The sequence below is a fragment of the Nanorana parkeri genome, unplaced genomic scaffold, assembly GCF_000935625.1.
Source record: "Nanorana parkeri isolate BGI_ZX_2015 unplaced genomic scaffold, ASM93562v1 scaffold400, whole genome shotgun sequence".
Classification (NCBI taxonomy): domain Eukaryota; kingdom Metazoa; phylum Chordata; class Amphibia; order Anura; family Dicroglossidae; genus Nanorana; species Nanorana parkeri.
Window position 1 is genome coordinate 785,834 of NW_017306668.1, and position 10,714 is coordinate 796,547.

Sequence of the window (10,714 nt, forward strand, 5' to 3'; positions counted from 1 at the left end):
GTAAGTCTTCACTTTTTGAGTTCCACTTTAACTTACCCAAATAGGTGCCTTACTGTCCCAGGCCATTACCAGACAAATGCCTGATATTCCACGCATGGGTACACATGTGACACTCTCCCTGCCTCCCAAAATCTGAAGCTCTGTGCTTGAGCAGCCAATATTCATGCAATCACTGTCACAGGAGAGCAGAGAGATCTTGTCTATTTAAAAGTATGTTTGACCAATCTCAAGTTGAAATTTACACAGGACTCTGGGGGCTCTTGAGATGGTCTTCTTTCAGTGTCTCCAATAAAATAAACTTTTGGCAAACTAAGCCTAATATTGGTTCAAGAGGTAAGGGAAAATCGGACGCACTAGGTAAGCTATAGGGCAATTGTTATGGCAGAAATAAAGGTAAGTAGGCAATTTTAAAGACATGCATTTTATGGAACTACACCTGTAGGTGCCTGCACTTCATTTCTACAGCAGTGTGCTCCCCCTGTACCCAACAAGTCTCTTTAAATGGGTCGAATGAGGCTGCCAGGATAAGGGTCTGTTTTGATGGCATCAGTTTGAGACTCTTCTTAATTCACTGACAGATTTGACTTGCAGTTGACGCCTTCTGATCTGCATTTGACCTGCTTCAAGCTGTATTTATGGGAATGCAATACCCGCTTGAAGCAAACAAAAGCCTATCGACACATGTCCTAAATAAATAAATTCCAGATGATGTGGGCTTCTGTAGAGAAATTTTGTAGCTGTTTGTGGGATAACATTATGATTAAAGTGGACATCAGCAACTCAGTGGGGGAGTTGAAATAACAGCCTAGGGAATATCTATATATACATTCACTCACAAAGGTGAGGGATGAGTTGTGAAGTGTCCTACAGCAGCGGTCGCCAACCTTTCGGACCTCATGGACCACTAAAGTCATCATTTGAAATCCCGCGGACCACTAATATGAATTTTTTAAAAGTACATATATATATATTCTCATATTTTTTGTTTCCTCATATATAATTTTTTAGGACCAAGTACAAGTACTTACCCTCATGTACTTGCCGTCATGTACTAATTACCGATACTTTTTTTTTAAGGGACAGGTGACTTTAAATGATCCATGGTACAACTACATGTTATGTACTATGGATCATGATTTGACCTATTCATGTTAGCAGGGGAGAATAGTAAATCTATTGCTGGAGTGTAGTGGAGGTGTGTGCTGTATATATGTACTACATATGTACTACATATGCATTACACACGTCCAGTACACTATAGCAATAGATTTACAGCCAGCCCTCTCTCGTAGTCGGTGCTGGGCAGGATCGCTGCATCACATCTCGGTGCTTGTGGGAGGCGTTCGCAATTCTGCCCTGCTAACATGAATAGGTTAAATCATGATCCATAGTACTTATACTTATACAGTACAGACGTCTAGTACACTGCAGTCTGCAGCAATAGAATTACAGTTCTCTCCTGCTAACATGAATGGGTTAAATGATCCATAGTACACAATATGTAGTTATACTAGAGATCATTTAACCTATTAATATTAGCAGAGGATAATTATAAATCTATTACTGCAGCGTATTGGGGATATGTACTGTATATATGTACTTCATATAGAATACACACTGCAGTAATAGAGTTACAATTCTCCGCTGCTAACATGAATGGGTTAAATGATCCATAGTACAATTACATATTATGTACTATGGATCATTTAATCTATTCATATTAGCAGGGGATAATTGTAAATCTATTGTCTGCAGTGTGTACTCTATATGTAGTACATATAGAGACATATAGAGTACACAATGCAGGCAATAGATTCACAATTATCTTCTGCTAATATTAATAGTTTCTACATAGGGACCCCCCTTGCCCTCACTCACTGTTCGATGATGGTGCCTCACGATGTGTCTCGCTGGTGAGGTCATCGTCGGCGCTGTGCGGGAGAGCAGCAGTGAGTCAGCGCTGTGTAAAGACTCGCCACCCAGGTTCATGATTAGCACGGAAGCCGTCTCCATGCACCCTCCTCACCAGGTTATGAGGAAGCATAGAGCCAGGTTTTTGGCCAATCAGGAGGCCGGGGGGCGGCTAATGACTCACTGCCTGGCTTCCTGAACTACCAGTCAGGAAGCCGGGCAGCAAGTCATTACACGGTGCCCGGCGTCCTGATTGGCCGGGAAGCAGGCTCTAACCTCCCTCGTGACCAGGTGACGAGGAAGCAGGAAGCCGGCTTTCTAACCAATCAGGAAATCGGGGGGCGGGTGTCTCGCTGTCCGGCTTCCTGATTGGCCAGCTTTCCAATCAATCAGGAAACTATGTGGTGAGTCATTATATGCTGCCTGACTTCCTGGGAAGTCGGCTCCATGCTCCTTCGTCACTTGGTGACGAGAGAGCATGGAGTCGGCTTCCCCACCAATCAGGAAGCCGGGCAGCATGTAATGTCTCATTGCGCAGCTTCCTAAAAACGGAAGTTCAGGTATCGGGCTAGTCATCGGAGCATTTGGGCGAGTATGAGTACTCTCCCAAATACTTGTATCGGTATCGGTACATCCATAATATTTATGCAATTTTGAAAATGATTGTTAATGTTTTAAAATCTACAGCTTTCACTATAATAATTTTTGGTAAGCCTGCTCGAAGGTCCTTAATCAGGTCTTCATGTTAATGGACCCCTGTTGATTTTGCTTGGTATGGCCATGTAGTCTGCTAGTACAACATCTGGGGTATCTTTAGCTACAACAAAAAATATTTTTTAGACATATATAAACCCAATCGATACAATCTCATACAAGTTTTAACATTTTAATGTAATCTCAAAAATAATTGTAAAATATTTTTACAGTAAATCTGCATATATTATTGAAGTAAGGTTTTTATAGGTTGAACTTTGAGCTCCTACACCACAATAAATATGCCCGTTTGCATGATGTTGAGGATATCAGCTCAGGGGTAGAATTGCTGGAGAAGAATATCTCCCCTAGCTGCCAGGGGAGTTACTGCTCTAGTAAGAGGGGAGCTGGCGCTCAAGCAAAGATAGACAGATCCTGTGGTAGGGGATTCTATAATTAGAAGGACAGACAGGGTAATCTGCCATAAAGAACATGATACGCCAAACCGTATGTCGTTTACTGGGTGCTCAGGTTCGGCACAACGCATATCAGATAGGCAGATTATTGGCTGGAACTGGAGAAGACCCAGCTGTCATGGTACACGTTGGTACCAATGCAAAGTCAGGGGAAGATGAAATGTCCTAAAGAAAGATTTCAAGGACTTGGGCGAGACACTAAAGAAAAGGTGGTATTCTCTGAAATACTTCCTGTACCATGAGCCACACCAGAGAGGCAGCCGGAGCTAAAAGATTTGAACAAGTGGCTGAGACACCGGTGTAGAAAGGAAAGGTTTGGGTTCTTGGAGAACTGGGCTGACTTTTCTGTTGGCTACCGGGTCTAGAAGCAAGGATGGACTACACCTTAATAGGGAGGGAGAAGGTTAGAAGACCTTTTAAACTAGAATCTGGGGGGGGATAGGGGGCGGGTTGATCAAATAGGATTATAGCAGGATATGAGCAGAGATTTAAAAAAAAATGACATAGGGGGTTATTCACTAAAGAGCCAAAGGATATAGCCGTAGCTTCAGCTCACTTCAGCCGCTGAAGCCCTTCGGTTTAGCAGAACTGAAGGGCTGCTGTATGGGCTATTCACAATAGCCTGTACCGCAGCTGAAGGCAGCTAAACAGCTCAGCTGAGTCAAATGCATATGCTTCGGCTTGACTGAGCTGGTGACACAGCCAAAGCAGATTGTTCTGCCCGCATATGTAAACCAATGACATTTTTTTTAAACGGCCTGCAGTCCTCCTCCCGATCCAGGAAAGTTAGGACGGACCCCATGAAAAGAGGAGGCACAAGAAGGCTGTTGGGGGCTTCACATAGAGCAGACATGGATGCTCCCCCCCATTGCGCCCCCGGATCCACCACCTGGAGAGGAAGAAGAGGGCATGAGGACAGAGCACATCACCACTGTAACTCACTTTTCTTACACCGCTGATCACTTAACTGACCTCCACACTGCGTCACTGACCGCCACACTGCGTCACATTACTGAGCTCCGCACTGCGTCACATTACTGACCTCCGCACTGCGTCACCTGACCTCCGCACTGCGTCACATTACTGACCTCCACGCTGCATCACATTACTGAGCCCCGCGCTGCGTCACATTACTGAGCTCCGCACTGCGTCACATTACTGACCTCCGCACTGCGTCACATTCCTGACCTCCGCACTGCGTCACATTCCTGACCTCCGCACTGCGTCACATTCCTGACCTCCACACTGCGTCACATTCCTGAGCTCCACACTGCGTCACATTACTGAGCTCCGCACTGTGTCACATTACTGAGCTCCGCACTGTGTCACCTTACTGACCTCCACGCTGTGTCACCTTACTGACCTCCACGCTGCGTCACCTTACTGACCTCCACGCTGCGTCACATTACTGAGCTCCGCACTGCGTCACATTACTGACCTCCGCACTGCGTCACACTACTGAATTCCGCGGCCTGCGTCACCTTACTGACCTCCGCACTGCGTCACCTTACTGACCTCCCCACTGCGTCACCTTACTGACCTCCCCACTGCGTCACCTTACTGACCTCCCCACTGCGTCACATTACTGACCTCCCCACTGCGTCACATTACTGAACTCTGCACTGCGTCACCTTACTGGCCTCCGCGCCTTGCGTCGCCTTACTGACCTCCACACTGCGTCACATTACTGACCTCTGCACTGCATCAAATTACTCACCTCCACACTCTGCGTTTATTATTATCGCTCCCACCCTCCACACTGGGCCCGGCCGGCCGCACCGAGCAATCAGGACCCAAAGCAGAGGCTGCACTGTAGTTAAGCAAATTAGGCGGCCGTCTCAGCCCATGCCGGGGCTTTGCAGCTGCCTAATTTGTGTGAGTACAGACCGCCCAAGGTGACTGCGGCGGCAAGATCCCAGAAGGAGAAGCCAGGGGAGTGCGTTGTACACCGGGGGGAGAGCTGGGGGGGCAGTGGACACATAGGCGGTGAGAGAGGAAAGGGGTGGCACAGTAGCAGTGGAAGAGCCAGATGGGGGGGGGCTTATTTTTTGGCGGTGCCCCTCCCGAGACTAGACTCTGGATCCGCCCATGCCCAAAGGTAATACCAGACCTTTTAGTTATGGTAGGAATTTTAAGGGGGAACTCCACCCCAAAAAATGGGGGGGGGGAACATGGGGTCCCCCAAAAAAATCTCCAACCAGACTCTTAATCCGAGCACAGGCCTGGAAGTGCAGGAAAGGGAAGGGGGAGGAGCGAGCTATGTGACACTAATTAGGACCAAATCTTCCTGAGTATGAACACGGAGGACAAGTGGGAATGTCTCAAGGAATTGTTAAATAACAACATTCACCAGTCCATTCCATTTACCGACAAATTCAAAACAGCAAAAGTTAAACCAGGGTGCTTAATTAGCAAAGCAAAACAATATATAAAAGACAAGGAAAGGGTCTTCAGAAAATATAAACCAGAAGGGGTCACCATCGGCTTTTAAACAGTACAAGGAATGCAACAAAAGATGTAAAAGAGCAATCAGGGCTGCAAAAATAGAGTACTAAGAACATATAGAAACAGAAAGCAACAGAAACCCCAAGAAATGTTTTAAATATATAAATAGTAAAAGGCTAAGGACAGAACATGTAGGCCCCATGCACACACGAATCGGCCGGCACGTACAGTACAGCAGCCGTACCAAACAGCTGCCGGGAAGGACAGGTGCTGCGTGTGATTAGCACGCAGCCCCCGTCCTTCTCTATGGGGCTACGCGGCCGTACGCCTCCCTGCGCTCACCTCAATTGCAGGTCCGTAGGGTTGCGGGTGATCGTATTCATACGCCGCCGGAATGGATCCTGTATGCGTCCCGGCAAGAAAACCCGCACCCCTACGGACCTGCAATTGAGGTGAGCGCAGGGAGGCGTACGGCCGCGTAGCCCCATAGAGAAGGACGGGGGCTGCGTGCTAATCACACGCAGCACCTGTCCTTCCCGGCAGCTGTTTGGTACGGCCCCGCACGCAGCACGGAGCTCTACTTGCCGGCCGATTCGTGTGTGAATGGTGCCGTAGGCCCCATAAAAGACGAAAAGGCAAGCTGGCTAGCAATGACAGCGAGAATGTTGAAGTGTTGAACACATTCTTTGCTTCTGTCTTTAAAGAGGAGTCAGATGGGGTTAATGAACTAGACATCAGTTCTAGTAACAAATTATTTAACATATCTCAGTGGATGTCAGGGATCAGAGTAATAAGAGTCTGGAAAGAATAAATGTAAACAAATCTCCAGGACTGGATGGGTTACATCCACGGGTACTCAAGGAACTTAGCCAAGTCATAGGCAGACTACTGTTCCTAATCTTTATGGACACTTAATGTTGGGTATGGTACGTGAAAGTCAATATTAATTTAGACAGTGTATCTTGACTTTGTTAAAGCATTTGGTACAGTATCCCACAAACACTTAATTCACATACTAAGTTCTATAGGTTTCAATGATAATCATACTGGCTGCATGAACAAATCCAGAGGGTAGTAATAAATGGTTCAATTTCTAGTTGGGTAAAAGTTAGCTAGTGAGTGGGGTGCCCCAGAGTTCGGTCTTGGGACCGATTCTGTTTATCTTATTCATAAACGACATAGAGAGTGGAATAAATAGTTCAATCTCTGTGCTTGCAGGTGAAATCAAACTTTGTAGGTCAGTAAATTCTATTGTAAACAACATAAATTCAATTCAGCAAGACCTAGATGAAGGTATGGGCTGCAAGATGGCAAATGCAATTTATTGTAGAGAAGTGCAAGGTAAGACACATGGGAGCAAAGAATGTGCATGCAAACTACTGCCTAGGGGGTGTTCCATTAGTGAAGCCTGAAATGGAGAAAGGCCGAGGGGTGCTCATAGATCAGAGATTCAGCAGTAGTATGCAATGCCAAGCAGTGACCAGCAAAGCAAACAGAATACTATCCTGCAATAAAAGAGGAATTTTGGCAAGGGATAAAAACATAATCTTACCACTATATAAATCACGGTTTCAGCCTCACCTTGAGTATGCGGTTCAGTTTTGGTCACCATCCCTCAGGAAAGATGTCGTTGAAATTGAGCAAGTTTAGAGAAGGGCTACAAAATTAATAAAGGGGATGGAAGGCCTGAGCTATGAAGATCACCTCCAGAGATTAAACTTGTTCTCTTTAGAAAAGAGGTGCTTAAAAGGGGACCTAATTGCAATTCCCAAAGTCATTAATGGGGACCACAATATTCGGAAAAGGATGTTTACACTGAGAACTATACTGATGACACGAGGACACAACAAGAGGTTAGAAGAGAGGAAGTTTAATCGTAGACTGCGCAATGGGTTCTTTACTGTGAGTGTAGTAAAAACGTGGAATTCCCTTCTACAGTCAGTAGTATCAGCTGATAGCATTGATAAATTCAAGAAACTTTTAGACGAGTTTCTTAGTTCACTAACGATTCAAGGATATGGGAACTACTAGAGCATAGACATACACACACACACAATCAATCAATCACATACATAGGCTGAACTCGATAGACCTGCATATTTATTCAACCTTACCTACTAAGTTACTTTGTTACGATGTAACTTGATGGAGTTGGTCTTTTTTCAACCTGACTAACTATGTAACTATGATACCTGGCAATCCTGTCATAATTGTCCTTATTCAGGCTCTTCCTGTTAAAGGGTAACAGCTTTCTTTCCTTTCCTTCCACTTGCCCTCTTGCATTGTCACAGTGTCACATGGATATTATAAGTGGCACTTATGTGCAGCAGCATGTAGACATAAAGTGGCTGTAAAGAAGCTGGAGGAGATCCATAGCACTGATGCAACAAATGATGAAATAAGGTGAAGAGTATTTTCTAAAAGAAAAAAAATGGCAACTGTTTGTGACAATTGTGCCAATTGTGAAAATTAAATGTCACCCAGTTAGGGTTTATACCTACTCAGTGGCGTCACAAGGGGGGTGCGGCCCGCACCCGGGTGACGCCATTGGAGGGGTGACACCAAAATGACTGAAAGTAATTTTGGTGTTACCCCCTCTAAAAATTTGGGCACTCTGTCATGGGCCGAGAGCCCGACAATGTCAGGAGAGAGGAGAAGACCTGGCAGCATACCTCAAACCGCCGGGTTAAAGTCCCCTCCTCTCTCTGCCAGCGTCCATCACCAAGATGGCCTCCGGCAGGCATCAACTAGATGGCCGTGCATGCGCGATGATGTCAATGCGCACGCGCGTGGTGGTCACAGCGGGGTGTCACCCGGTCTATGCTCCTCAGGACGCCCCTGCACCTACTTATCTAAAAAATATTATTATTATTATAATACAGTATTTATCTTCTGCTAACAGTTTGCTCAGCACTATACAACACATGGGGAGACAGTACAATTACAATACAATACCATTCAAAAGGATAAGAAGGACCCTGCCTGCGAGAGCTTACAATCTACAAGATATGTGCATAATATACTGTGCTCCACACCACACATTCTTTGATTGCATCCAATGTAAGCTGCTTGTCAGTATTATTCAGGAATAAATATATAAAAAATGTAAATGTTTTAATCATGATTAGGTAGAAAAGCCTCTAAACACCGATCTTGTCAAGAAAAGCATGTGCACGGCATTTGGCCAGCATGTCCAAACAAGATCTAGTGCAGCGGTGATTAAAGTGACTGGTACGAAGTGAATGTTCCTTCCTGTTTCACGATCACTATCCAGGGATTGCCCAACCTAGATGAAAATGTTAAGTTAATTTACAAGCTCCTATAACTGGTTTGTAACCAATACAGTAATTATGTTAATCATTCCACAAATGAATATATGCATACAGTACATATGACATAACTGAAAAATGTTAGTGCACTCACAGGCTACTAGCACATTGACACGTTTAGACAAAAAGGAGCAGTTAACCCTTGCAGTGCTGGGATAGCCCCACCGCTAGGGGTAATGTTTACATTTCCTGGAGTTCTTCTTTAACTTAGCATTCTTCTGTGGCTAGGATGCAAGCAGCTATTGCCTACATCCTAGCAAACAATAGACTGCATTAACGCTGTACATTTTTACACATGCAAATATTATACAACATCGCTTACATACGCCGCTTGGACAACTTAAGATGCAGGGTCTTGCAGGTAGCATTGTAAATTCAGTGCTCCCATGTGCATGAGCTCTTTATTTTTAAGATATTATTATTTTTGGCTGGGGTCCTGCTTTAATGGCTTAGAGACCATGAATTGGTAAACAGGGAAAGTGCATGTAATTTACATTTCACTCTAATTCGTATGTTCAGTGATACTTAACATGTCATCTTGATAGAGAAAGTAATGAAAGAAACCTCCACTGATGTCATATCCACCAATTAGACTGTACTGCTGGCTTGTAAATGACCCCACGGAGAGTGAATCAATATTTCTCAAAGGGCAGCCATTAAGAGACAAGTTATTGATGTCTTTTTTCTTGTCTACAACCTGCCTCATTAGGTGCACAGTCAACGAAGCTCTCCATTTTCTCCTGGCAGACTTGTTATAATAATGTTATCTTTAGTCATATAGAACACTGAAAATGTTATCAACGCTGTACACATCATTTTCTGGAAGCGGGTCTTTTCTTCAATAGGGGTTATTGTGTGGTCACCAAGGAACATTACAGGGTGGGGGTGTTTGTTCTTTGTAATGAGGTTATAAAAGCCAGTCATTATTTTAGTAGTTATATAGATGAAGGGTAAAAAAAAGAGGACAATCTACACATTGATGCATAAGAAAGATTTATGGTGAATGAACAAAGAGTTTGTCACTTGAAATGTTTTGAGTTTATTTAAGTTTTGGTAATATACAGCTTTAACAAAAAAACCCTAAAGAACGTTCTACATTTTTGCATGACTGGCTGCTAAAGTGTGATCGGATCTTCATCTTAGTCATAACAGTCAATGAAGACAGTCTTTTTTTAACAAACAACAGACAAAACATTTTGCAGCGGCTTAAACGATTAAGGTCCCTGATAGAAATGCATGTGAATCCTTTAATAATTATAAGAACATCCTATATTGATAATAATCTGAAGCAAATGCCATCCGGAGCTGCTTTGCAGAAGGTCAGATCCATTTTAGCATATTTCTTTATTTAATGGTAAAACAATTGTTCAAAACTTTTCTATCCACAGCAATCAGCCCTACTAGGCAGTGTCAAGGTGCCTATGTCAGCGGTTCTCAACCTGTGGGTCGCGACCCCGTCGGGGGTCGAATGACGATTTGCCAGGGGTCGCCCAGGAGTCCCCCACTATTAGATAACGACTCCCGGCGGCCCAGGAGAGAAACACTTTCTCCCGGATCGTTGTTTTTTTTTTCTGACATCGGGGGCCGTCAGAAAAAAACAAAACCATAGGAATGCATAGCTAGATTCCTATTGGCTATTTCACTTTGCAATAGCCAATAGCAAACTAGCTATTGCACCCGCCCTCTGCTGCTGCCAATCAGAAGAGGGGGACCTGAAGTTCTCCATCAGGTCCTCTTCTAGTGATTGACAGCAGCAGAGGGCGCGTGCAACAGCTAGTTTGCTATTGGCTGTTGCAAAGTGAAATAGCCAATAGGAATCTAGCTATGCATTCCTATGGTGGTTTTTTTTTTTTTTTATTC

At 44.4% G+C, this 10,714-nt stretch overlaps 1 long non-coding RNA gene across 1 annotated transcript in view; it reads left to right on the forward strand.

Moving 5' to 3' along the window:
- The first annotated feature begins 3,393 nt into the window (after window positions 1-3,393).
- LOC108789475 overlaps window positions 3,394-10,714 on the forward strand; it is an 11,944-nt gene continuing 4,623 nt past the window's right edge. The window contains exon 1 of the long non-coding RNA XR_001941402.1: window positions 3,394-3,483. This is a non-coding gene — a long non-coding RNA (uncharacterized LOC108789475). The remainder of the gene's footprint in view (window positions 3,484-10,714) is intronic.